At 46.3% G+C, this 24,155-nt stretch overlaps 1 protein-coding gene across 3 annotated transcripts in view; it reads left to right on the top strand.

The window, feature by feature from the left end:
* Positions 1–3,923: 3,923 nt before the first annotated feature.
* PROM1 (prominin 1) overlaps positions 3,924–24,155 on the top strand; it is a 144,680-nt gene continuing 124,448 nt past the window's right edge. For 2 of the 3 annotated variants that reach the window (XM_069594749.1, XM_069594757.1), the window contains exons 1-2: positions 7,372–7,602; positions 8,508–8,627. The gene's annotated coding sequence lies outside the window, so the exon portion shown is untranslated. Of the gene's footprint in view, positions 4,016–7,371; positions 7,603–8,507; positions 8,628–24,155 lie in introns of those variants that run through there. The other variant, XM_070292456.1, reaches the window with a different exon arrangement.

Raw genomic sequence — 24,155 nt, 5'->3', positions numbered from 1 at the left:
TGCCACTGTCAACGCCTCTCTCTGGAACCCTCTCTCCCACGGTTATTCATGTAACTTGGATTTCTGCTTAAGCGTCACCTCCAGAAGCCATCTCTGACCGCCCCTGCACAACAGCTCTCGTCCATCCTGCTACACTGTCTTTTACTTCACAACTCTATTCCCCAAATTTCATTCTGTCTGTTTGCTGCTTAGTCGCTCAGTTGTATCCTGTAGACTGTAGCCCGCCAGGCTTCTCTGTCCATGGTGATGTCGCAGGCAAGAATACTGGAGTGGGTAGCCATGCCCTCCTCCAGGGGATCCTCCCAACCCAGGGATTGAACCCACCTCTCTTGTATCTCCCGCATTAGCAGGCAGATTCTTTACTGTCTGAGACACCAGGGAAGCACAGTTTATTCTACAGCACGCTTATCTGTGTATCTGATTACTGTGAGTTTGCCCTGGGAGAATGGAACCCCATGAAGGCAGGAGCCGTGTTTTGCTCCCTGTTGCCTCCCAAGGGTCTCAGACAGGGCCTGGAACACAGTAGATACTCAATGAGTGTCTGCTGAGTAAATAATTGCAGGTGATAGATGTGTACTGACCCTCCACTGGAGTGCCAGCCCTTGCCTTTCTGGACGTCAGGCTGCCTTAAAGGGCCAGATGCTGGCAGAGGCAATGTGGAGGAGCCGCAGGTATTCCTAGGCCTTTGGCGGCTCTCTGGTGCTTGGTCCCCTCCTCTGAGGAGGCCCCGTTCCCCGCAGTGCGCCTCAGCCGCACCGCACACGTTTACTGTCTTATCTTCCTCCTTGCTTTCGTCTCTTACTGTGTTCTTTTCCTTTTTCCGTTTCCAAATCTTGCTTCTCTTTAGGTCAGAACTACTCATCCTACAAGGGCTAGCTTGAAGCTCTTAAATGTTTTTGTGAAAACCTTTTTGTACCAGGCAAAACTAATATTCCTTTCCCTCAGATTCCTGAGCACTTCCATTAGACTTTGAGGACATAACAGGGGTCTGTCCTCCTTAGAAGATGATGAACTTCTTAAAAATCTCAAATGAAGTATTGGTATCTCCAGGATTTTGCATATAATGAGTGCTCAATTAATGTTTGCTTAATCGAATAAAACTGACATTCTTCTCTGAGAATCAGAGGGGGAAAAGGAAATGAATTTAAATGTGCTCTGGATGTTTCACACCATTACATACTTTAATTTCCAAATTCTTATTTCCAAAAAAAACAGCAGTCTTCTAGGATATACATCTTATGGCATGTACATTACCATCCCTGTTTTATAAACAAGGATCAGAGAAGCTGTGTCAGCTGCCCAGGGTCACACAGCTAGGAAGAAGCAGAACAAGGGTTTAAAGTCAGACATACATATTTAGAGACAAAATGGCTTATATTTAGTTTATGGCTTATATTCAGATTATTTTTATCCCTGTCAATTTAGAGTGAAATTCTAGAAGATGAGGTAGCTAGATATAAATAAGGATGGATTTGTAAACCTTATCCTAACAACCAAAGGGTAAAGAAAAAGTGACCTTTTCCCACAAGAAAGAGAATAGCTTTTTATTGCCTTTTGTGTGTGTGAGGAGTTTCTCTGGGCTACACAGATATCTGTCCCAGTTGAATCAAAACAAGTGGCTGTAATAAGGTCCTGTAAATGTGTGATGCCTAAGTAACATTGTTCTGGAGGCTAGAACAATTAGTACAGCTTTACCCAGGGCTTGAAAGGCAAGAGAGGTATTTATAGCAACAGTAACAGCTGATTGCAAGCATCTGTTTGCCAATTAAACTTATTCTAGGAAATCTTATAATTACCAAGTTCAGTAGCTATCCCATTGGACTCATCAGCTGAAGCTGCAGTTTAAAATTTTATTTTTAAAACCTTCAGTGAAGCTAAGAATAGACAAATAAGAGGGTTGCCCTGAAATGGTGTCTCAGGGCAAACTCCGCTCCCTGAATGCAGTTTAGTCCCTGAAGAGATAAAACTTTGCAACTGCGTAAATGAAATAAAAACTATCCATAAAAAAATATTTCCAAACAATACGCTCTGGTGTTTATAGAAGTGATCAGGCAATTGTCGTCTGAAGTGGGCTTCTCTCGTGGCTCAGATGGTAAAGAATCTGCCTGCAATGCTGGAGACCAGGGTTTGATACCTGGGTCAGGACCATCCCCTGGAGAAGGGGATGTCTACTCACTCTGATATTCTTTCCTAGAGAATTCTATGGACAGAGGAACCTGATGGGCTACAGTACACGGAGGTGCAGAGTTGGATACCACTGAGCAACTAACACTATACTACGTGAAATCCTTAAACTAAATAGTTCCAGAGTGAAAACTAAATGCATCCTTAAACCCTCGTTTGTTTTTTTCTAGAAAAGTTGGTTACCAAAATTTATCACGTATAAACTCAAACAATAGAAAAACTTTCAAACCTGAAAAAACAGAAAAGGAGGGATTGGATGGAGGTACATTCATACATTGCTACTGATTATTTTTTTCCTTCAAAGAGTTTTCTTCTTTTAATGGTAATGCTTTCAAGCAAAGGTTTGTAAAACAGAAAATCTGAAAGATGCATAAAGAATTTAAAAGAAAAGAAAAAGACTTTTGTCCCATTGCTGCCAGAATCAATCGTGGCTGACACGTCAATTTCCTCTCGCTTTGCTCTCTTTCTCAGCCTGCTTCTCACCATCTCCGGCTTTGCTGTTATTCATCTGCCCTGTTTTGCTCTGAGTGGTGCTGGTGACCTGGCAGATGGGGTCTTCGGAGGCCCCTGGGGCTGAGCTGCCATCCACGCAGTGACCACAGGTGTGTTATTTCTCTTCTCCAGTACAGATGTTTGCATAGGTCTGTTCTGAGAGTCTGAAAGCATCAAGCACCCTCTGCACAGACCCGCACCACCTTGCACGCAGGCTCAGTGCCCAGGTCTAAACCCCTCCGCCAGCCAGAAGCCTCAGGTTCAACGCCCCTATCTAGGTGATTCAAAGACTGCTTGACATAAAAAGGAACATATTTGAGTCAGTTCTAGTAAGCTGGATAAACCTAGAGCCTTACACAGTCAAGTAAGTCAAAAAGAGAAGAACGGATATCATATTTGAACACATACATGGAATCTAGAAAAGTGGTGCTGACGACCCTGTTTAGAGACACAGACTAGAGAACAGGCTTTGGACACAGGTAGGGTGGGGCAGATTGAATTGAGAGAGTAACACTGAAACATATACACTACATTATGTAAAATAGGTAGCCGGGAATTTGCTTCATGATGCAGGGAGCTCAGCCCGGGGCTCTGTGACAATCTAAAGGGGTGGGATGGAGTGGAGGGTGGGAGGGAGGTACAAGAAGGAGGGGACATATGTATACTTATGGCTGATTCGTGTTGATGTATGGCAGAAACCAACACAACATTGTAAACCAGTTGTCCTCCAATTAAAAATAAATTTTAAAAAATAAAAAAATAAAATTGGAAACAAATTTTAAAAAATAATAAAATCCTTTGGCAGTTGTGACTGCTTCTCAGAGCAGCTTTCATGAGACCCTGCTTATTGTTTAATTCCCTGTGAGTTGTGAGCAAGAGGCAGGAGGAGAGAGCCTTTCTGGAGCATTCCTGGGCCTCCCCCCTGCAGACCGCTCGCCATCTCCGTGAATCTTGCAGGTGGATGGTAGGGCGAGGGCAGGGGCGTCAGCAGGCTTTGTGCTCCTGATCCCAGGTCACTGCGGGAGACTCTCAGATGAAAACCGTCTATTTCTGTGTGGGTCCCAAGAAAAGAAGCCATCAGTCAAGGCTCAAGGAAGGGTTTTGTTTTCTCTGTCTCTACGAAATGGTCCAGCTTCACTACATGCCCTGGCATGCACTGGATGTCGCCTGGGGTGATGGCCACACCCAGGCCCCGGCCACATGGGGTCCAGGGGCAGCAGGACAAAGGCTAGAGCTGCCAACCTCCAAACAGCCTGGGCCACAATGTGTGCAAGTGTGGCACACGCCGTGTCCTCCAGGGGCACAGCCAAGCCAGCAGCGGGCGGCCGGGAACCCGCAGGTCAGTTAGGGACAGCCAGGAGCTGGCAGGCAGGGCAGAGGGGCCAGCGGGGGCCCCAGGGTGAATGAGAAGTCCCGGGAAGGACTTCTGGGAGCCTGGAAGACGGGAGATTGGGGTAGAAACAAACAGGTGAGTCCTTCCTAAGTACTGAGTCGCTTGGGACAAACATGTTGACCAACCCAACATTTACTAAACTCAGTGCTATCTCTGCAATAACTGTATTATTCGAGCTCATGTGAGATAGGGACTGTTCAGATATTATTGGCTGGCGCTCTGCCCCAGACTCCGGGGCAGATGGCAGCAAGCAGACCCCAGGTCTCTGTTCCCAGGAGCTCCCCTTCTACTGGAAAGGGCAGACAGGAAAGAACTAGACAGGTTAGGTATCTGAGATGACAGGTGCCCCAAAGAAACCGCAGCCACATTGATGTGGAGCCTTGAGAAGGGCTGAGACCCCAGGGGGAGGATGCAGCCAGCTCGCAGCCTGAGGGCAGTGTGCTGGGGCCTGGGGGCCACAGGAAGGCTGGAGCTGGGGGTGGCAGGGGGCAGATCATCAGAGGCCACCCTGGGCACTTTCCAAGCTGTTCTGAGTCTAGGTTGAGGTGGCGACCCTCAGGGACTTCTGAGCAAAGCTGGGGCAGGATCTGGCTTCCAGGGTGAAAGCCTGGCTCCCCTGGGAGGAGAAAGAGACCATCGTGGTGGGAAAGAGAGAAGGCAGGAGCGCCTCACTTACCGATGAAGATTCAGGGACCCGGGAAGGGCCTTCAGCATCTGATGGCTCCATGAGGGTCCGGCATCCCTGAGTGACTTCCCTTCGCGTTTAGAGGTAGAGCGCATGCGCGGAGGCGAGCCCACGCGATCTCCCTCCCCTCCCATCACAATTCCCCCACTCCTCCATCACTTTCTAGTTTTCTTTCTTGACTCCTCAAAAGGCGTGAGTCAGGAGTTCAGGTGGGCACCCGGCTCTGCCGCATTTAGTCCTGATACCTGCCGTGCGCTCAGCTCACCTGGTCAAATCCTGGTCATCTTTCACATCCTGGACTATCTTTTCTTAGCGAAGTCATTTCATGCCCTGTCCACTTTGGTGGCATTGCTCACCTTCAGGGGTCCCTGCCTTTCGGTAATCTCCCCTCCAGGCCGTGGAACACCCATGGCCTTCTCACTTTCCACTCATCAGCCCTTCAGCTGGGCCCGTGATGATCTGGCAGATGACATGGACCCCTGCTCATCAGTACTTTGTGAGTTCAGTAAAACACTTGCCCGGGATCACACAGCTAATACAGGAAGATCAGGATTGAAGCTTCTGACTCCAACTTCCCTGTAACCTCAGGGCTTGGACTCTCGTCTTGGTTTAGCCCAGGACCTGAGTGCTTCTCACTTATTTCTTTATTCCTGGGTGTGATCCCTCTCTGTTGCTGTGTGCAGGCTTTCTCGAGTTGCAGGGAGCAAGGGCTATTTTCGTTGTGGAACACAGGCTGTAGCACACAGGGGCTCAGTGGTTGGGGCACACGGGCTTAGTTGCATGTGGAATCCTCCCAGACCAGGGATCAAACCCACGTCTCCTGCATTGGCAGGTGGATTCTTAACCACTGGACCACCCGGGAAGTCCGTGGGTGCTTCTTAAGCATAAGGTGCTTCCCGGCCTTATTCTGACCTGTAGAATCACAGCTCCAAGACCGACTTGGGACTCTGGTTCTGTCTGTTAGTGTAATCAAGAACCCCAGCTTCTTATTACCAAGTGTACTTTTGAAACACATTACGATGGGGCTCCTTCCCAGAGGAGGTTCCTAAAAGAAAAAAATCGAGGAGAAAGTGAAAACAAGATTCCAGGAACTAGTTCAATTGTAACTGCAGCTCCTCCTCAAATGCCGTCTGTCTTTTACAAAAGGAAACTGGAACTGAAGCTTAATATTTATTTATGTGAATTGTTTGGGGGGCCTAACGGAAGGTTCCTGAGTTTCCACTAAGAGTGTAATTTCCTGGAAAACTCTAAATGGCACTGCCCAATGAGCTTTGACCAAGTTTGAATTAAGGGACACTTGAAAAGAACATCATCAAAGGGGCTGCGGGAAAATCCCTGAAGGCCCTGAAAGAAGAGATAGAAGACCAGAGAGGTTAACCAAGCTCTCTGAAGGCACACAGCTGGCAGGTGGTACAAGGGGAACCAGACCCAGCTCCCAGTACCCCTGGCTGGTATTTTTCCATCTGAATGATGAGAGTGTGCCAGGGCAGTGTGGGTTCTGCACAGAAACAGAGATGCTCACACTTCAGAGGGAAGGTGCCCTGTAAACACCACATCAGTGACAACCCACTCTAAAAATAGTGCATGGCGCACACTAGGCAATCAGTGGATAGTGGTTAGCTGATTGCCTGACCCCAGCCTCTCATCACCTGGAAATTGATCTCTCTGTACTGTTTCATTCTCTGCCTTGTTGGATTAAGTCTGTGCAAATCAAGTTCCCACTAGTCAAATGAAAACATGGCTGATGATTTTGAAAAACAATTACTGTGGAATCAAGGGAGGCAGACTGGTCATCACTCTGCCATCTCCTTTCTTCTCAGAACCTCGGTTTCCTCATCTGGAACGAGGGGATGAGGCATCATCCCTCATGGTGTTGTTGGTGACAATTCAGTGAGATACTGCACAACCCCTGGAAAAGAGGCAGTCGGCAGTTTGGTTGATGAAAATGAACAAATGAGTGATGGAGGAAGTGGTTTGTTCTGCCTCAGATCTGGAATTTATCCTCCCTCCTCCCAACCTCTTGCTCTATTAAGTGTGCAGCAGCTATAGTCAGACGTTTCCTGAGTGAAAAGTCAGTGGTTGGAATGAGAATGTCCGTCCAAATACACTCTACTAATAAAGGCAGCCTAAACGACAAATAAAAAAAGCCCCCACAGAGCCCACCACTTTTCATCAAATGTGATATATTGGCATTTCGCTATGAAGATGTTTGGTTACAAGTAATAGAAAAAAATGAAAATAAGTAGCATAAATCTTATAGAGATGTTTGCTGCTCATAGTCACTGGTGGAAGGAAGGCAGTGTGGGCTGGAGTAATTCTCCACTGCTCCTTTCATGCCTGCTGTATGTGGCTTCCAGTCTCAAGGTGAACTCATGGCCCAACATGGCTGTTGGAGCTCCAGCCATCAATCAAATTCTGGCCAGCAGGTAGGAGGAAGTGGTGAAGAACTACGGTCTCCTTTTGTGACGGTTCATTCAGTGTGTCACCTGACTGGCCACAGGTGCCCAGTTTAAACACTGTTTCTGGGTGTCTTTGTGAGAGTGTTTCCTGATAGGATTAGCATTTGAATGAGTGGCTTTAGTGAATTAGATCACCCTTCCCAAAGAGGTAGGGCGTTGTCCAACCTACTGAGGGTTTGAATGGAACAAAAGGTTGAGTAAGAAGAGATTTCCCCCTCTTCTTTCTTCCTGCTTGAGCTGCGATGCTTCATTTCATCTCCTCTGGGATTTACTTTATCAGCTTCCCCGGTTCTCAGGCATTCAGACTCAGACTGGATTATACCACCGACTTCCCTGGGGCTCCAGCTTGCTGTGGGGAGATCGAGGAACTCCTCAGCCTCCAAAGTCACGTGAGCCAATCTGTAGTAATAAATCTCCGTATAGATCTCCTGTTCAGTTCTGTTTCTCTGGAGAACCCTCCTAATACGCCTTCTAAGGACATTTCCGAGAACTGCCTACTCCACTCTAGCTTCATTCGGCTTGACCATAACTTAGTGAAGCGGGGCACACCTAGCTCTGAGAAAGGCTGGGAAATGTGCTCTTCCCTGGAGGAGGCGTGGGTCACTGCTTTTCTGAGGTCGCTGTGAGTGAAACAAGATGGGGAGATGGACACTGGTGGACAAGTGGCAGTTACTGCCAGTCACATTCTTATTTGTGTGCTGCTTGACTGCTTGTCTAGTTCTGGACTGCTCTTTCTTTTTGAAATTTATTTTTTGGCCTCGCCGTGTAGCTTGTAGGATTAGTTCCCCAGCCAGGTGTCGAACTGATGCTCCCTGTAGTAGAAGTCCAGAATCCTCACCACTGGACCTCCGGGGAATGCCCGCTTCAGGGCTTTCCCTAGGCCGATTCTAAATGTTGAGGTGGGGTGGGATAGATGCTTTTTTTCTTAAATGAAGCTCTTATTTAGTAACCCGACATATGTACCTGACACCTGGGCATGTGCTCCCCTTGAAATAGGGGTAGGACCTGGACCCTGTCCTGTTCTAGGGCTCCCTGCCCCAGAGTTAGAGAACCACACTCAGAGCAGAAGTCCTTTGAGAAAAGGCTTCTGGTGATGGAGGAGTAAATGGGCTTTTATCAGGTAGCAGCTGTTTCAGATACACATCCTGGTGGTGCCCTTTGTTTTGCAAAGCTTGATGCCCACACCTCTCCAGCCTCAACACTCCTTCCGGAAGCAGGGCTAATCTTACTACAACTGTTCCTAATCATAAGCTTCTGGTCTGGGCTTCTCCAGTGTTCTCTCTTCTCCCACCAGGGGCTGGAAGCAAAGATCCCTGAGCTCAGGATCTGGAACCCTCTGTCCCGTCTTCCAGTGACTCCCTAGCTACAGTCTCCTGAATTCCGTGTGGCTCCCGGTGCCCATATCAAGGACCACGTGAGTTTCTGCAAAGAAGGGAGAGGGGGAGATCTGAGCCTTGGTGTGTGAAAGAGGGTGGTACGGGGGGTGCTTTGCTGGCCCTGGGAACACTGGCTGTAGGCACCACTGGGGCATTTGGGAGGTGGGTAAAGTGAGGGGCAGGGGAATGGCAACCTGCTCCAGTATTCTTACCTGGAGAATCCCATGGACAGAAGAGCCTTGCAAGCCCCAGTCCATGGGGTTGCAAAGAGTCGGACACGACTGAGCGACTAACACTTCATAGTGGGGGGCAGGGTGCCTGAGAAGCCAAACCTTGTGAAGAGGGTCCTGAAGGGGCAAAAAGATCCAGGTTTATTTGGGTCTCCTTGGAGCTTAGTGGGGGAACCCTTTGGGCCGACCCTCAGTGATGGGGAGCTAGGACCATGGTCCCCAACCTTTGTGGCACCAGGGAGCCGCTTCATGGGAGACAGTTTTTTCCCATGGACTGAGCGGCTGGCGCGGGAGGGGAGGGGGGGTGGTTTGGGGATAATTCAAGTGCATTGCATTTATTGTGCACTTTATTATTATTACATCAGCTCCGCCTCAGATCGTCAGGCATCGGATCCCAGGGGTTGGGGACCCCTGAGCTAGTGTTGAGAATCATTTCCCTGGACGCTCTCTGGGGAGTCTTTTAGCCTTCCACATTATGGCCCAGATTTGGGGATGAGGCCACACCCCCCTGATCAGAGTGGTACCCCTGGAGCTCCACGTTTTGCAGACCTTGTAGCAATTTGGAGGTGATGGTGCAAGGGTGTTGGTGTCCTGTGATAAGCTCTGTCCGCAGAGGCAGGAGAGGGGCCTCCCCAGGTGGTTTTGTGGTCATGGGTGTTACAGCAGCAGCTGAGGACATGTCAGGTTCTGAGTGGTGGGGGGCAGCAGGGGACAGACACGTTTGGTTTGTGCATGTGTGTGCTCAGCCATGTCTGACTCTTTGTGACTTCATGGACCAAAGATCCCGCCAGGCTTCTCTGTCCACGGAATTCTCTAGGCCAGAATACTGGAGTGGGTTGCCTTCAGGGGATCTTCCCAGCGTGGGGATGGAACCCGCATCTCTTGAGCCTCTTGCATTGGCAGGCAGGTTCTTTACCACTGCACCACCTGAGAAGCCAGACGCCTTTGAGGACTCCCCAAAATACCTCACTGGTACTCTAAAAGGCATCTGATTTTCTGCCTACGTAGGTAGAGGGGGCAGGGCTCGGAGACTCCTCACTGGGACATAAGTGTAAATGAGACTCTACTTTGTAGACCTAGGATGCTGAGGCCAACAGATGTTAGCTACATATAATAATTGCCCTTCTTGCCAGCAATTGGAAGGAAACAACACAAGGAGAGATTAAATCTCATGGATGTTCCAAAGGCCAGACCCCTTCAACAGAGAGGAAAGAGCCAGAATCCTGATTAGGACACCAAGGCCCTCATGAGCCAGCTTCTCAGCACCCACCCTGGGCGGCCTCTGGTCGGGCTCCTCTCTCCCACTCTACACACCCTCCTGGTCCCCAGCTCTCCTTCTGGAGCGAGGCACCGAAAACTAGTGTCATCCTGTCACTCCTCTACTTTATAACACTGACGACTCCTCCGTTGCCTGCAGAGTGGTCCAAATGCCTTAGCATGGTTGGCGTGTGAGCCCCTTCATAGCCTGGCCCTCCCAGTCCCCTGCTCTAGTCTCATCCCTCACTCCTCATTTTCTCCAAATTGTATGTTCTAGACACTTTGCAGTTGAGCCCTACAATATCACTGACTGAATCTGAGTGTTATCAAACCCAAGTTCAGTCCCTGAAGCACGGTGAAGCCAGACATACTGAAACATCAGAGTTTGGAGCAGAAAAAGGTTTATTGCAAGGGCCAAGCAAGGAGAGTGTGCGGCTCATGCTCGAGTAGCCCGAACTCCCTGATGGTTTTGGGGGAAGAGTTTTTATAAGCAGAATTTGCAGGGAGGGCTGCAGGGTGTGTGACCTTCCTCTGATTGGTTGGTGCTGAGGCTGCAGGGTGGTGTTCCAGGAATCTCAGTCATCAGCTTCCTGATTCCAGTCAGAAGGGTCCACGTGCTTGTGCTCAGCCTGAAGTTACCATTCCCCACCTGGGCTCCTGCCGAAGAACTCAGAGATACATGTCAGATTGTTCTGCACACCCCTTCAGGAAGAGCCAGGTCCCTGTTCTGCTGCTGTGCCATTGTTTCTTGACCGCCTTTCCTCTGTGTCTGCATTCCCTCACTCCCCTGATTAGAAACTGTTTGGATTTGCCCTTTGGAACTCAGGGAAGCTATAGGAGGCTGGAGCCTTTTTGCTGCAAATAAGAAACAGAAAAGTTTTGGGTCTTTGCTTCCAGTCTGAAGGTTTTTGAGTGTTCCCCTGGTAAGCACTTTCAGCTGGGAGGCAGAAGGTGGGGTATTGAAACAAATCATCCTACGTACATATCTGTTCAGGTCCACTTTCCCTCCTGGACGGAACCCTCTAGAAAGGCAAGGACTGTCACCTGCTGTGTTCCTGCCACCCAGCACCTCCTGGCACATAGAGGCTGCCCCAAAATTTTTTGTTTAATTTGCTTGTATAACACCTGCTTCCTATGATCATCTTAAACAGGAAATGAAATATTGAGAGTCATGATTACCTTAATAAACGGTTGGGCTGCCGAGGTGGTGCTTGTGGTAAAGAACCGCCTGCCAATGCGGGAGACATAATAGACACGGGTTCAATCCCTGGGTTGGGAAGATCCCCTGGAGGAGGGCATGGCTCCCCATTCCAGTATTCTTGCCTGGGAAACCCCATGGACAGAGGAGTCTGGCGGGCTACAGTCCACAGGGTCACAAAGAGTCAGACACGACTGAAGCAACTTAGCACGCATGCTGTTCTTACTGTTGGAAAAGATAGTACAGCCTGAGGTTGGAGCCTCAATTTCCTTCTCTGGAAAATGGGGATAACGTTGCCCTCGCTGGAGGGTTTAATTAAATAAAGGAATGTATGGAAAGCACTTTGCTCGATTCTTGAACAGACAGACAGTAGATGGCCATCAAATGGCAGCAGCTAGCAAACTGTCCCATGGATGTAATCACCTGTCTCCCTGCATGCTCACTGTTACTTGATGTCAAGGGAAAAATTAACCAGTAGTCAATCTAAGAAAGAAATGGAAAATTTTACTCATAGCGAACTGAGGATCATAACCCAGGGGAAGTCAGTCTCTCAGAGAGCTCTGAGAACTACTCCAAAGAGATGAAGGGGGTGGCCACCCACTGTATACGTGACTTTGGTGAAAGGAGTTTGTGCAGTGAATCACCCACCTCATAGAAGGTTGCTGCTGGCCCCGAGGGATAATCGTCTTAATGGATGGTGTGAGGGCTTCTCTACGAATGGAGAGATGCAAGAATCCAGGCTCATGAAACACTCCTCTTGAGAGTATCTGAGTGCAGGAAGGCCCAGTTTTCCCAGAACACACAGCATCTCATTCTGATCGTTGTCCTGGATGCCTAGCGGGTGCACTGCAGGTCAGGTCAGCCGCTGCAGCAGCTAATGGCTCAACTGTTATGGACAGGGTGACAGGCAGCTTTCTTTATTTTATAATCACTTCCCTTTTGGTCCTAATTTCAACCAAGGTTTGGGAGGCAGTTTGTGACCAGTTTGTCCCACGGTGCTGGGAATCCTCATACCCAGGTCAGGCAAGGCTTTTGTTGACAGGCCACTCAGTGTGCTATCACTGGACTGAATCCTGTTAACAATAAGCAAGGGCCCTCAGGACGGCCGAGTGGTCTAAGGTGCCAGACTCAAGCTAGAACAATAAGCAAAAGCCTCTGGACAGCCTGCCTCACTGCTCTGTTAGGGTCCAGGAGATGGTTCCCTCTTGCTGCTTCTTCCCATACCTAGACAGACAGCATTACAGTCACTCATCTTATAGAACTCTACATTTGGTCAGTCGTTTCAAGTCACCTAATCATCATTAATTTAATCTGAGGCTCAGTCACGTATAACGCAAGAAGCAATAGTCTCGTAAAATGGGCAGAAGACAAGGAATATAGCTGGTGACATTAACGGCGTGTTGCCACCAGTCAGAATGGCTGCTATTCAAAAGTCTACAAGCAATAAACGCTGGAGAGGGTGTGGAGAAAAGGGAACCCTCTTACACTGTTGGTGGGAATGCAAACTAGTACAGCCACTATGGAGAACAGTGTGGAGATTCCTTAAAAAACTGGAAATAGAACTGCCTTATGACCCAGCAGTCCCACTGCTGGGAATACACACTGAGGAAACCAGAACTGAAAGAGACACGTGTACCCCAGTGTTCATCGCAGCACTGTTTATAATAGCCAGGACATGGAAGCAACCTAGATGTCCACCAGAAGATGAATGGATAAGAAAGCTGTGGTACCTATACACAATGGAGTATTACTCAGCCATTAAAAATAATACATTTGAATCAGTTCTAATGAGGTAGATGAAACTGGAGCCTATTATACAGAGTGAAGTAAGTCAGAAAGAAAAACACCAATACAGTATACTAATGCATATATATAGAATTTAGAAAGATGGTAATGATAACCTTGTATGTGAGACAGCAAAAGAGACACAGATGTATAGAACAGTCTTTTGGACTCTGTGGGAGAGGGCGAGGGTGGGATGGTTTGGGAGAATGGATTAAAACGTGTATATTATCATATGTGAAACAGATTGCAAGTCCAGGTTCGATGCATGATATACAGGGTGCTCGGGGCTAGTGCACTGGGATGACCCAGAGGGATGGGATGGAGAGGGAGGTGGGAAGGGGGTTCAAGATGGGGAACACATGTACCCCTGTGGTGGAATCATGTCAATGTATGGCAAAACCAATACAATATTGTAAAGTAATTAGCCTCCAAAAATAAATAAATAAATAGAAAAAAAATAACAGTGTGTTGCATGAGAACTCAGTTGTGTCTGACTCTTTGCAACTCCAGGGACTGTAGCCAACCAGGCTCTTCTGTCCATGGGATTTCCCAGGCAATAATACTGGAGTGGGTTGCCATGCCCTCCTCCAGGGGATCTTCCTGACCCAGAGATTGTAATCAGGAAAGGTTATTTTTGAATTTATACTGGATCTGCTTCTGTGACTTTAACCCTCATCTTGCTACTTTTGTTATTGTCCGTGTATGTAATGGCCTGCCTCAGGGAGATAACTGTGTATATAATGGCCTACCTGTGAAGGACTTTAAGGAAGTGAAACTAGCACCTCCCCCTGCCTGAGACTTGCCATTGTAGGGGACATTTGTAAGGACTGTATAGTCTTTTTATCTTGTTGCCTCACCTCCCACTAAATCTAGTCCCTTAAAAAAAAAACAAAACCTGGCATCCAGGCCCCACAGGATGGTTATTTTGAGGTGCTAGCTTGCCATCTTCTTGGTCAGCTGGCTCCCAAATAAAGCCCCTTTCTTTTCTCAACACCTTGTCTCAGATTTATTGGCCTGTTGTGTGATGAGCAGAATGAGCTTGGACTGGGTAATGGGACCAAACCCCATTGTCTTATTTCTCCTGCATTGGATATTCTTTACTACTGAGCCATCTGTGAAGCCCACTTTTAGGGCATAAGTAAATATTTAAGTGTAAACTCCCATCTGGTGTAGCACAGTATCTCCCCAGGTCATCTGGCCAGTCTGTTGGCAGCAGTCACTATCTCAACGGGAAATATGTTGGCCTTGTGAATAAAGCTCACTGATGATCTCTGCATGTACAAGGTGAGAGTGGGTCTTCCTGACCCCTTATAGGGTTGAGGCAGGATTGTTATCTTCTAAGGAATTACTTGGCTGGAGCCAGTAGGAGAAAAATAGATCTTCATGGTTGAGCAGATCTGGTTAAAACATAATGCAGGTTCTGATGCACACCAGAGGGGAGGGAGAAGCCCAGATGGCAGGAAAAAAAGCTTTAAATTTTTCTTGCCTTGCCTTAAAATGTGAATTTCTGTCTCTTCACTCCCTTTGTCTTCTTGATGAACTTATGTTGTTGTTCAGTCACCAAGTCATGTCTGACTCTTTTAACCCAACAGACTGCAGCAAGCCAGGCTCCCACATGTCCTTCACTGTCTCCCAGAGTTTACTCAGGATGCTGTCTGTCTCATCCTCTGCTTGGCCACTTCTCTTGCCGTCAACCTTTCCCAGCATCAGGTTCTTCCAAGGAATCAGCTCTTTACATCAGGTGGCTGAAGTGCTGGAACTTCAGCTTCAGTATCAGTTCTTCTAATGAACATTCAGGGTTGATCTCCTTTAGAACTGACTGGTTTGATCTGCTTGCAGTCCAAGGGACTCTCAAGAGTCTTCTCCAGCACCATTTGAAAGCATCAGTCGGCACACAGCCTTCTTTATGGTCCGAATCTCACATCTATACATGAACACTAGAAAAACCATAACTTTGACTATATTGACCTTTGATGGCATCACCAACTCAACAGACATGAGTTTGAGCAAACTCCAGGAAATGGTCAAGGACAAGGAAGCCTAGCTTGCTGCAGTCCATGGGGATGCAAAGAGTCAGACATGACTGACTGATTCAACAGACAGAACAGAACCCTTACAGAGTTGTGATATAACCTAGTCAATAGAACTACAATGAAATACACACCTCTGTCAGTCAGTTCAGTTCAGTCGCTCAGTCGTGTCCGACTCTCTGCAACCCCATGAATCGCAGCACGCCTTACAAATTGTCCATCACCAATTTCTGGGGTTCACTCAGACTCACGTCTATCGAGTCAGTGATGCCATCCAGCCATCTCATCCTCTGTCCTCCCCTTCTCCTCCTGCCCTCAATCCCTCCCAGCATCAGAGTCTTTTCCAATGAGTCAACTCTTCGCATGAGGTGGCCAAAGTACTGGAGTTTCAGCTTTAGCATCATTCCTTCTAAAGAAATCCCAGGGCTGATCCCCTTCAGAATGGATTGGTTGGATCTCCTTGCAGTCCAAGGGACTCTCAAGAGTCTTCTCCAACACCACAGTTCAAAAGCATCAATTCTTTGGCACTCAGCTTTCTTCACAGCCCAACTCTCACATCCATACATGACCACAGGAAAAACCATAGCCTTGACTAGACAGACCTTTGTTGGCAAAGTAAGGTCTCTGCTTTTCAATATGCTATCTAGGTTGGTCATAACTTTTCTTCCAAGGAGTAAGCATCTTTTAATTTCATGGCTGCAGTAATATCCAGTAATTCCCAGAAGGTCCTTTAGATTACATACGTCACTCCACTGAAAAGATGCCCACTCATCTCCATGACCCATTTCTGAGTCTTGGACAATTTCTTTTGCATAGCAGAGATGAGACTGTATCCAGCTCCTTCAGCCTCCTTGGCTTTTAGCCTTACAAATCCTTAGGATGTTAATAGTTGTGGGATAAATATTATGTTATATTTGTGGGATAAATATTTAGCTTGTGGTTCCAAGAGCCCTACCCCACTAGAAATTGAAAATAACATTGAGGGGTAGGGGTGAAAGAAAGGTTGACAGAGAGCGAACAGGAGCAGAATAATTGCCTCCATTCGTTGCCTACTGTGTGCCAGGTATGTTGCACACATCATCTCATTTAATCTTTGTAAAACCTTTATTTCGTAGGTGAGGAGGCTGAAATTCAGAGAGGTCAAGTACTTACCCAAGAGAATACATGAACACGCTTGTTGCTCTATTGGCTTGTATGTGTCATGTTCTCCTTTGTGAGAGGTTTGGCTCTGGGGGGCCAGGGGTGTCCTTTGTCTCACTCTCTGCTCTGTGTCTTTGCTGAGTCTTGTCCACAGCAGGGGCTGAGTCAACGTTGGTTACGAGCAAGAGAATGAATGAGTGAGTGAGTGAGTGGATAGAGCAGCAGAGCTGGGCCACATTCCCAGGGCTGTTCAGCCTCCACCTCCCAAGCTTTCCCTGCAAAACACACCTCAGTTTTTCACTCTGGCATGAGTAGCTGGTTGGGACTATAATTTAACACTTTAATTGCTCAGGCAAAAATAAATAGGGTTTCAAGTAGCAAAAAAGTGTAGTGGGTTTAAAGTAAATATCTGATGATAGCTTAGGTAGCCAAGTGTGAAGCAGAATAGAATTTTGAAGAGAATGCTTTTTTAGAAAGTCTCACAATGAGGGAAGTATGCTAGGAAATAAGAGGAAAAGACAAGTTTTGATAAACGACTTTCTTCATAAGTTTTGAAATGATTATGTGTGATTCAGTGTGTAAAATATAAAACTTCCCCACAACTGTCCCTGACACAGGGAGACTGACTTTTTGTAAGTATAGTTTGGGTCAGAGTAACTAGAATATCCAGCTGCTAATGAGGAACTGTGTTACTGAACTCAGATTCAGCTGCTTTTTGCTCAAGAATCTAGGGTTTTCCCAGCAGTAGAGTGGATGAGAATCTGCTTACCAATATAGGTGACATGGGTTCAATCCCTGGTCTGGGGGGATTCCACATGCAACTAAGCCTGTGTTCCGCAGCCCCTGAGCCCGCGTGCTGCAACTGCTGAAGCTCATATGCCCTGGAGCCTGTGCTGTACAAAGAATCTGCGGCAGTGAGAAGCGTGCACACCGCAACTAGAGAGTAGCCCCTGTTCTCTGAAACTACAGCAAAGCCCTTGCAGCAACAAAGACCCAGCAGAGCCAACAAAGAAAAATAAACACATAAATAAAATTTTAAGAAAAGAATCTCTTAGGAAAGAAGAATACAACACTGAGCGACGAATGTTGGGTGAAAGGAAAGACAGATTTGCTGAGGAAGCCTGAAGTCCTGGGGAGAAGGTGGACTCACACCCCAAAGACCTACCTCCCAATTCCCCAGGTTTTGCTCAGAGTTTGAATAGAGAAAAGAAGAAGGGGCTGTGTGCTGAGCTGGGAGGAACCTTCTATTTTCAGAAATGATTGTCCTGATCACATAATTTCAAGTAGCCATCAGGTCTTCCTTGCTGTTGAAACATTACCTGAGCCATAAAGTGTGAAAGTGTTAGTCACTCAGTCGTGTCCAACTCTTTGTGACCCCATGGACTGTAGCCCACTAGGCTCCTCTGTCCACGGAATTCTCCAGGCAAGAACACTGGAGTGGATTGCCGTTTCCTTTTCTGGGAGACCTTCCTGACCCAGGGATCGAACCTAGGACTTCCACGTTGCAGGCAGATTCTTTACTCTCTGAGCCAAATCTCTGGTTATCTAGGAGGGCTCTGCAGGATCCAGCTAGGTGTCAGGGGCTGAGTAGATACTACGGAATGGATGAATATATGAAGGAACAATCTTAATAGATGCTTAATAAGTGCTTTCAGATGCTGATGGAGACAATGCAAATTAGTAATTCTTTAGAGGAAAGTAATAACAGTAATTATTCCCAGATGGGCAAAACAGCGTGTGCATAGATGTAAGCTTTTTTGTTTTTCTGGTTTGTGGCTGTTTTGCTGCATTATGGTGTCTTTGTGGATGCGCGAGGGTCTTCCAGTTGTGGTGAGTGGGGGCCACTCTCCACGTGCAGTGTGCAGGCGGCTCACTGCTGTGGCTTCTCCTGGTGCAGAGCACGCGCTCTAGGGCACGCGGGCTTCAGTAGATGTAGCTCACTCACTCCGTAGTTGTGGCACACGGGCTTAGTTGCCCTGAAGCATGTGTGATCTTTCTGGACCAGGGATCAAACCCATGTTCCCTGTATTGTCAAGTGGATTCTGAACCTCTGGACCAGCAGGGAAGTCCTGGATATAAGTTTTGTGTTGCATAAATTAAAAGTTCCTGGGTGGATCTTTTTGGGGTTATGATAAAAACTGAAAACTAGAGAATCAGAAATTGTGGAATTTTCCTGCCTACTTCCTTCTGCAACCTCTCAATAGCATTTGGCTGGAAAGAACCTTGCCTTCCTCAAGAAAATGAGAGTGAGTATCCTAACACTTTATAATTCTCTCACCTTTTGCTGTTCTCCTGTTTCTCACATGGTTACTAAAGGCAAATTATGACTCCCCATCTGAGTTAGTACATGTTAAAAATGATGTCAGAGGGAAAGCCAGCCCTAGAGATGAGGCATTTATTCCAAAGTCACCAAAGACAGAGTCAGCACATAAAGTATAAAGCTACTCCACACCTGCCCCATTAAATTGCGACTGAGTTTTCCAAGCTCCCCCCAGGTTTCGTGTTTGGAATCCAGGCTCGGAGACACTGTCTTTGGCCTGGCCCCTTCTCTCTCTTTCCTCCTCTTGCTCCAAACTGGATTGAAGATTTTCCTCTCCATCTTTGAGCCAGCATGCAGTGGGCTTAATGGATGAGTTCCAAGTCTTAGCTGAAGGTTTTCAAAGTTCAAGAATGTATTTCTAACTTTTGGTTATTAAACACCAACAATACTATTTTTTTTTGGAATCTAAGCCCAGAGGCAAGTGGAAAAAAGCAAGATTAACAGGAAATCATGAGGTAAAACATTTATAAGAGAACCCTGCCTTGTGTGAACCCATTCCTTTCAAAACTAGTGGAATTTCTATTAAGAACAATTACTTTCTTCCTCTTTCTGTCTCTGTCTGTCCCTCTCTCTCCCAGATGGTCTTCACACAAATTTCAGTCTTAAGAAGATAAGTCAGTAGATGTTGAGATGATACGGATTTATTTTTCTATAGAGTCATATGCTGCCATATTTGTTAGTCATACAAACAAAATTTTTTTGGAACACAATTACTCATAGAAATTGTCAGGTTAATTAGAATAATATACTCATTAACCTATTTTGTTTTAGTCTTAGACACAGAGGAGAATATTTAGTTCTTCATAAGGAACCTCTTGCCAAAGATCAAGGATTGTTGAATGACCAGGGGTTGTGTAGTGACAATAAATGATGTGTCAGTCAACACTTCATTTCTAATGTTACATAACCCTGACAACTTTTCTTGAAACCTGAGTTCGTTATTGCAGTCCTGCTTTACTTTTTCCTTTTATGGTTCACTCTAAGGCAGCACTGTCCTGCAGACCTGTCTGTGATACTGGAAATGTCCCGTCTGCACACACTGTCTGAGGGTGGCCTCTGGCCTTCTGTGGTCATTGAGTACTGCCGTCGACCAATGAGGAACGTGAAGTGCAGGGGTTTACATGACCTACTAGGGACCACACTAGTTATTCACGACTGAATCTGAATGATTCTTCTAGCTCTTTCGAGGGTGACCTGTTGTCTCACGTTTACATTTTGTCTGGGCAGGAAACGTGAGGAGCAATTTCAGAAAGGGAGACCTAATTTTTGCATCTAATAACTCAGTGTGTCTATGGGAACAGCATCACCCTCTCTGGCCTCGCCTATAACAGATGATGTAGAAATTCAGTTGCACTAAATCCAAAGGTATTCACCTCACACCCATCAGAGTGCTGTTGCTGCTGCTAAGTCGCTTCAGTCGTGCCCGACTCTGTGTGACCCAGTAGACGGCAGCCCAACAGGTTCCCCCGTCCCTGGGATTCTCTAGGCAAGAACACGAGTGGGTTGCCATTTCCTTCTCCAATGCATGAAAGTGAAAAGTGAAAATGAAGTCACTCAGTCGTGTCCGACTCCCAGCGACCCCATGGATTGCAGCCCACCAGGCTCCTCTGTCCATGGGATTTGCCTGGCAAGAGTACTGGAGTGGGGTGCCACTGCCTTCTCCGCACACCCATCAGAGTGGCCATCATCAAAAAGTCTACAAATAATAAATGTTGGAGAGGGTGTGGAAAAAAGGGAACCCTCCTACACTGTTGCTGGGAATATAAAGCCACTAAAGAGTATGGAGATTCCTTAAAAAGGTAAAGGTAAAGATATGATCCACTCCTGAGAACATATCTGGAAAACCTGAAAACGCTCATTTGAAAGGGTAGGTGCACCCCAGTGTTCATAGCAGCAGTTATTTCCCATGGAAGACATGGAAACAAGCCAAGTGCCCGTCAACAGATGACTGCTTTAAGAAAACGTTATATATATATTTATATATATATATATATGTCTCCCATATGTGTGTGTATATATAACTCCCAGATATATATATCTTCCATATGTGTGTATATATATATATAATCCCATATATTATTCAGTGATAAAAAAGAATGAAGTATTGCCATTTGCAGCAACATGGATGGACTCAGAGATATTATACATAGAGAAATAAGTCAGGCAGAGAAAGACAAATACTATATGATATCACTAATATGTGGAATCTAAAAATTGATACAAATGAATCTATATACAAAACAGAAAGAGACTCACATAGAAAGCAAACTTATGGTTACCAAAGAGGACCGGGTGAGGAGGGACATATTGGGAATGTGAGATTAACAGGTACAAACTACTATACATAAAACAGATAAGCAACAAGGATTTACTACATAGCACGGGGAATTATATCCAATATCTTGTAACAACCTATAATAGAATATAATCTGCAGAAAATTAAAAAAAAAAACCTCTGTGCTGTACACCTGTAACTGATGCAATATTGTAATACAGCTAGACTTCTATTAAAAAAAAGAAAATAAATTCAGTTGTGCTGAATAGTGAGACTTTTGGATTAGAACTCTAAGCCAAATTGAACAGAACAAATCATTAGGTCCTGTTGCTATCTGCCTAAGGTTGCTCAGAACACATCTTAATATTGTTCTATTTTTACTATTTATTCATTCATTTATTAAACACCTGCGATGGTCCAGATAGAGTAGGTGTTGAGGGGTATGAAATGGATAAAAACAGTTGAAGCATTCAGTGTCTCCAGGAATACCAGTGGCCGACCCTTTCAATCCACACTACACTATCTGTTGGGAGAGTACAGGCCAAGAGAGTTTCATGTTGTCTTGATGAAGGTGAAAACAGAGTATTTTACTCTTCTTTAATAATCTACACTAAATCTATTTAATAGAATAGATCTATTCTACTTAAGAATCTATTATTAATCTATATTTAAGCCGGCTTAGAGCTCAACGTTCAAAAAACAAAGATTGTGGCATACAGCCCCATCACTTCATGGCAAACAGATGGGGAAACAATAGAAACAGTGACCAACTTTATTTTCTTGGGCTCCAAAATCACTGCAAATGGTGACTAGAGCCATGAAATCAAAAGATGCTTGCTCCTTGGAAGAAAAGCTATGACAAATCTAGACAGTGTATTGAAAAGAAGAGATATCACTTTGCTGACAAAGGTCCATATAGTCACAGCTGTGGTGTTTCCAGTGGTCATGTATGGATATGAGAGTTAGACCATAAAGAAAGCTGAGTGCTGAAGAATTGATGCTTTTGAACTGTGGTGTTGGAGAAGACTCTTGAGAGTCCCTTGGACTGCAAGGAAATCAAACCAGTCTATCCTAAAGGAGATCAGTCCTGAATATTCATTGGAAGGACTGATGCTGAAGCTGAACTCCAATACTTTGGCCACCTGATGTGAAGAGCTGACTCATTGGAAAAGACTTTGATGCTGGGAGGGATTGAGGGCAGGAGGAGAAGGGGATGACAGAGGGTGAGATGGTTGGATGGCATCACTGACTCAATGGCCATGGATTTGAGCAAATTTAGGGAGATGGTGAAGGACAGCCTGGCGTGCTGCAGTCCATGGGGTCACAAAGAGTTGGTGGACATGACTGAGCAACTGAACACCACCACCACTATCTGTTGGGAGAGTACAAGCACAGAGGGTTTCCTGTTATCTTTTGGGGTGTTTTTGGTGTTTTAGGATAATCATGGGCTCTGGAGGCCACTCTGGGTTCAAATTCAGTGCTTCGCTTACTAGCTCTGTGACCTTGGGCAAATTACTGAAACTTTTTTAGGCTTATCTCTAAGACGGAGATAATAGATTGCTGTTGTTATTGGTAAGACTACATGAAATAATGCATGTAAAGCTCTCAGCCTACTGCTTCATTCGTAACAAACATTTTTTAAGTTTTAGCTATTACCATTATTGACTTTCCTGGTGTCTCAGTGGTAAAGAATCTGCCTGCAATGCGGGTGACTCAGACTCGATCCCTGCATTGGGAAGACCCCTGGAGAAGGGAATGGCGACCCACTTGAGTATTTTTGCCTGGGAAATCTCATGGACAAAGGAGCCTGATGGACTACAGTCCATGGCATTGCAGGTCAGACATTACTTATTACTATCATTGTTATTAGGAGTAAAAAAGAGCCTCCTGAGGCATAATTATTTTTACTTTGTAGACGAGGAAACAGGCTCAATGAGATGAAGCAGCCAAGGTCACAGGGATAAAAAGGAACAGGGTCCAAATTCGAGGCAGGAGAGCTGGCTGCTCCTGGGAGGGGAGAGCTCATCTCTGGGCCCCACTCAGAGAGGGCTGTCTTTGAGCAGAAGTGTGGGGGTCTCTGGAGGTGTTCCAGCAGAGACCTGGAGCAGCTGATTAGATGTGTCAGGGTACACCTAACCTCTCCATGCCTATAGTACAGGTTTCAGAATTTTCCTGAGCTAGGAAATATCCTAGAAATATGCAGAGTCAAGCTCAGTTTAAACTTTCAATTTTCTTGCTTTCAAAAAAAATTATTTACTTGGTGCCCTGGGTCTTGGATCTTTAACCTTTGCTATGATCTTATTTGCTATAAGACCTTTGCACGATCTTATTTGCAGCCTGGGAACTCTCAGTTGTGGGTTGTGGGATGTAGTCCTCTGACCAGGGATTGAACCTGGCCCTTGCATTTGGAGGGTGGAGTCTTAGCTACTGAACCACCAGGGAAGCTGGAAGATCAGTTTAAAAGTGAAAGTGGCTCAGTCTGTCTGACTTTTTGCAACCCCATGGACTACATAGCCCATGAAATTCTCTAGGCCAGAATTCCCTTCTCCATGGGAATCTTCCCAACCCAGAGATCCAGCCCAGGTCTCCTGCATTTCAGGCAGATTCTTTACCTGATGAGCCACCAGGGAAGCTTTTTTTTTTTTTTTTTTTACTTAAAGTTGTCAAACAAATAATGCTCTTTTGAGCACCTGTTCTCTGCTAGATTCTGGGGTAAGTGAAAGAACTATTAAGTCAACCTTCCTGTCCATCATTCAATTGTCAGTCTGTCCATCTTTCCATGCATTCATCAATCCATCCATATCACAAATATGGAACACCTACTGTGTGCCTGACACCGTCCGGAAGGTGCTTTTTTTCTTCCATAAGTCTTATTTTTCCTACCAGGGAGTAGGAAGTAGTGAGTGAGGAGTGAGGTGAACCTCCCACAGTCAGAGCAGCTGGAAGGGGGTGGGGGTGGTTGCTCTTGGTGGGAGCTTCGCACCCCTCAGCCAGTGGAGATGGCAGGGTGTGTTGCGTGTGTGTGTGTGTGTGTGTCTGTGTCTGTGTGTTAGTCGCTCAGCTGTGTTCGACTCTTTGCGACCTCACACTGTAGCCCGCCAGGCTTCTCTGTCCATGGAATTCTCCAGGCAAGAATACTGGAGTAGATTGCCAATTCCCTTCTCCAGAGGATGGCAGGTAACTCCCAGCAAATGAAAGCTCCGTGTGTTTGGACTTATAGCGGCTGCCTGTGTGTGTATATGGGAGCAAGGGTGGCTCTTTGTGGGTGTTCTAGCTCCAGCCACTAGCATTGCGGTTGGTACACGCTAAGGAACCAAAGGATTTGAATTTG

This window comes from Ovis canadensis, chromosome 6, assembly GCF_042477335.2.
Source record: "Ovis canadensis isolate MfBH-ARS-UI-01 breed Bighorn chromosome 6, ARS-UI_OviCan_v2, whole genome shotgun sequence".
NCBI classification, from domain to species: domain Eukaryota; kingdom Metazoa; phylum Chordata; class Mammalia; order Artiodactyla; family Bovidae; genus Ovis; species Ovis canadensis.
The sequence above is the reverse complement of the archived record's forward strand: the minus strand, read 5'-3'. Positions and strand labels throughout refer to the sequence as shown.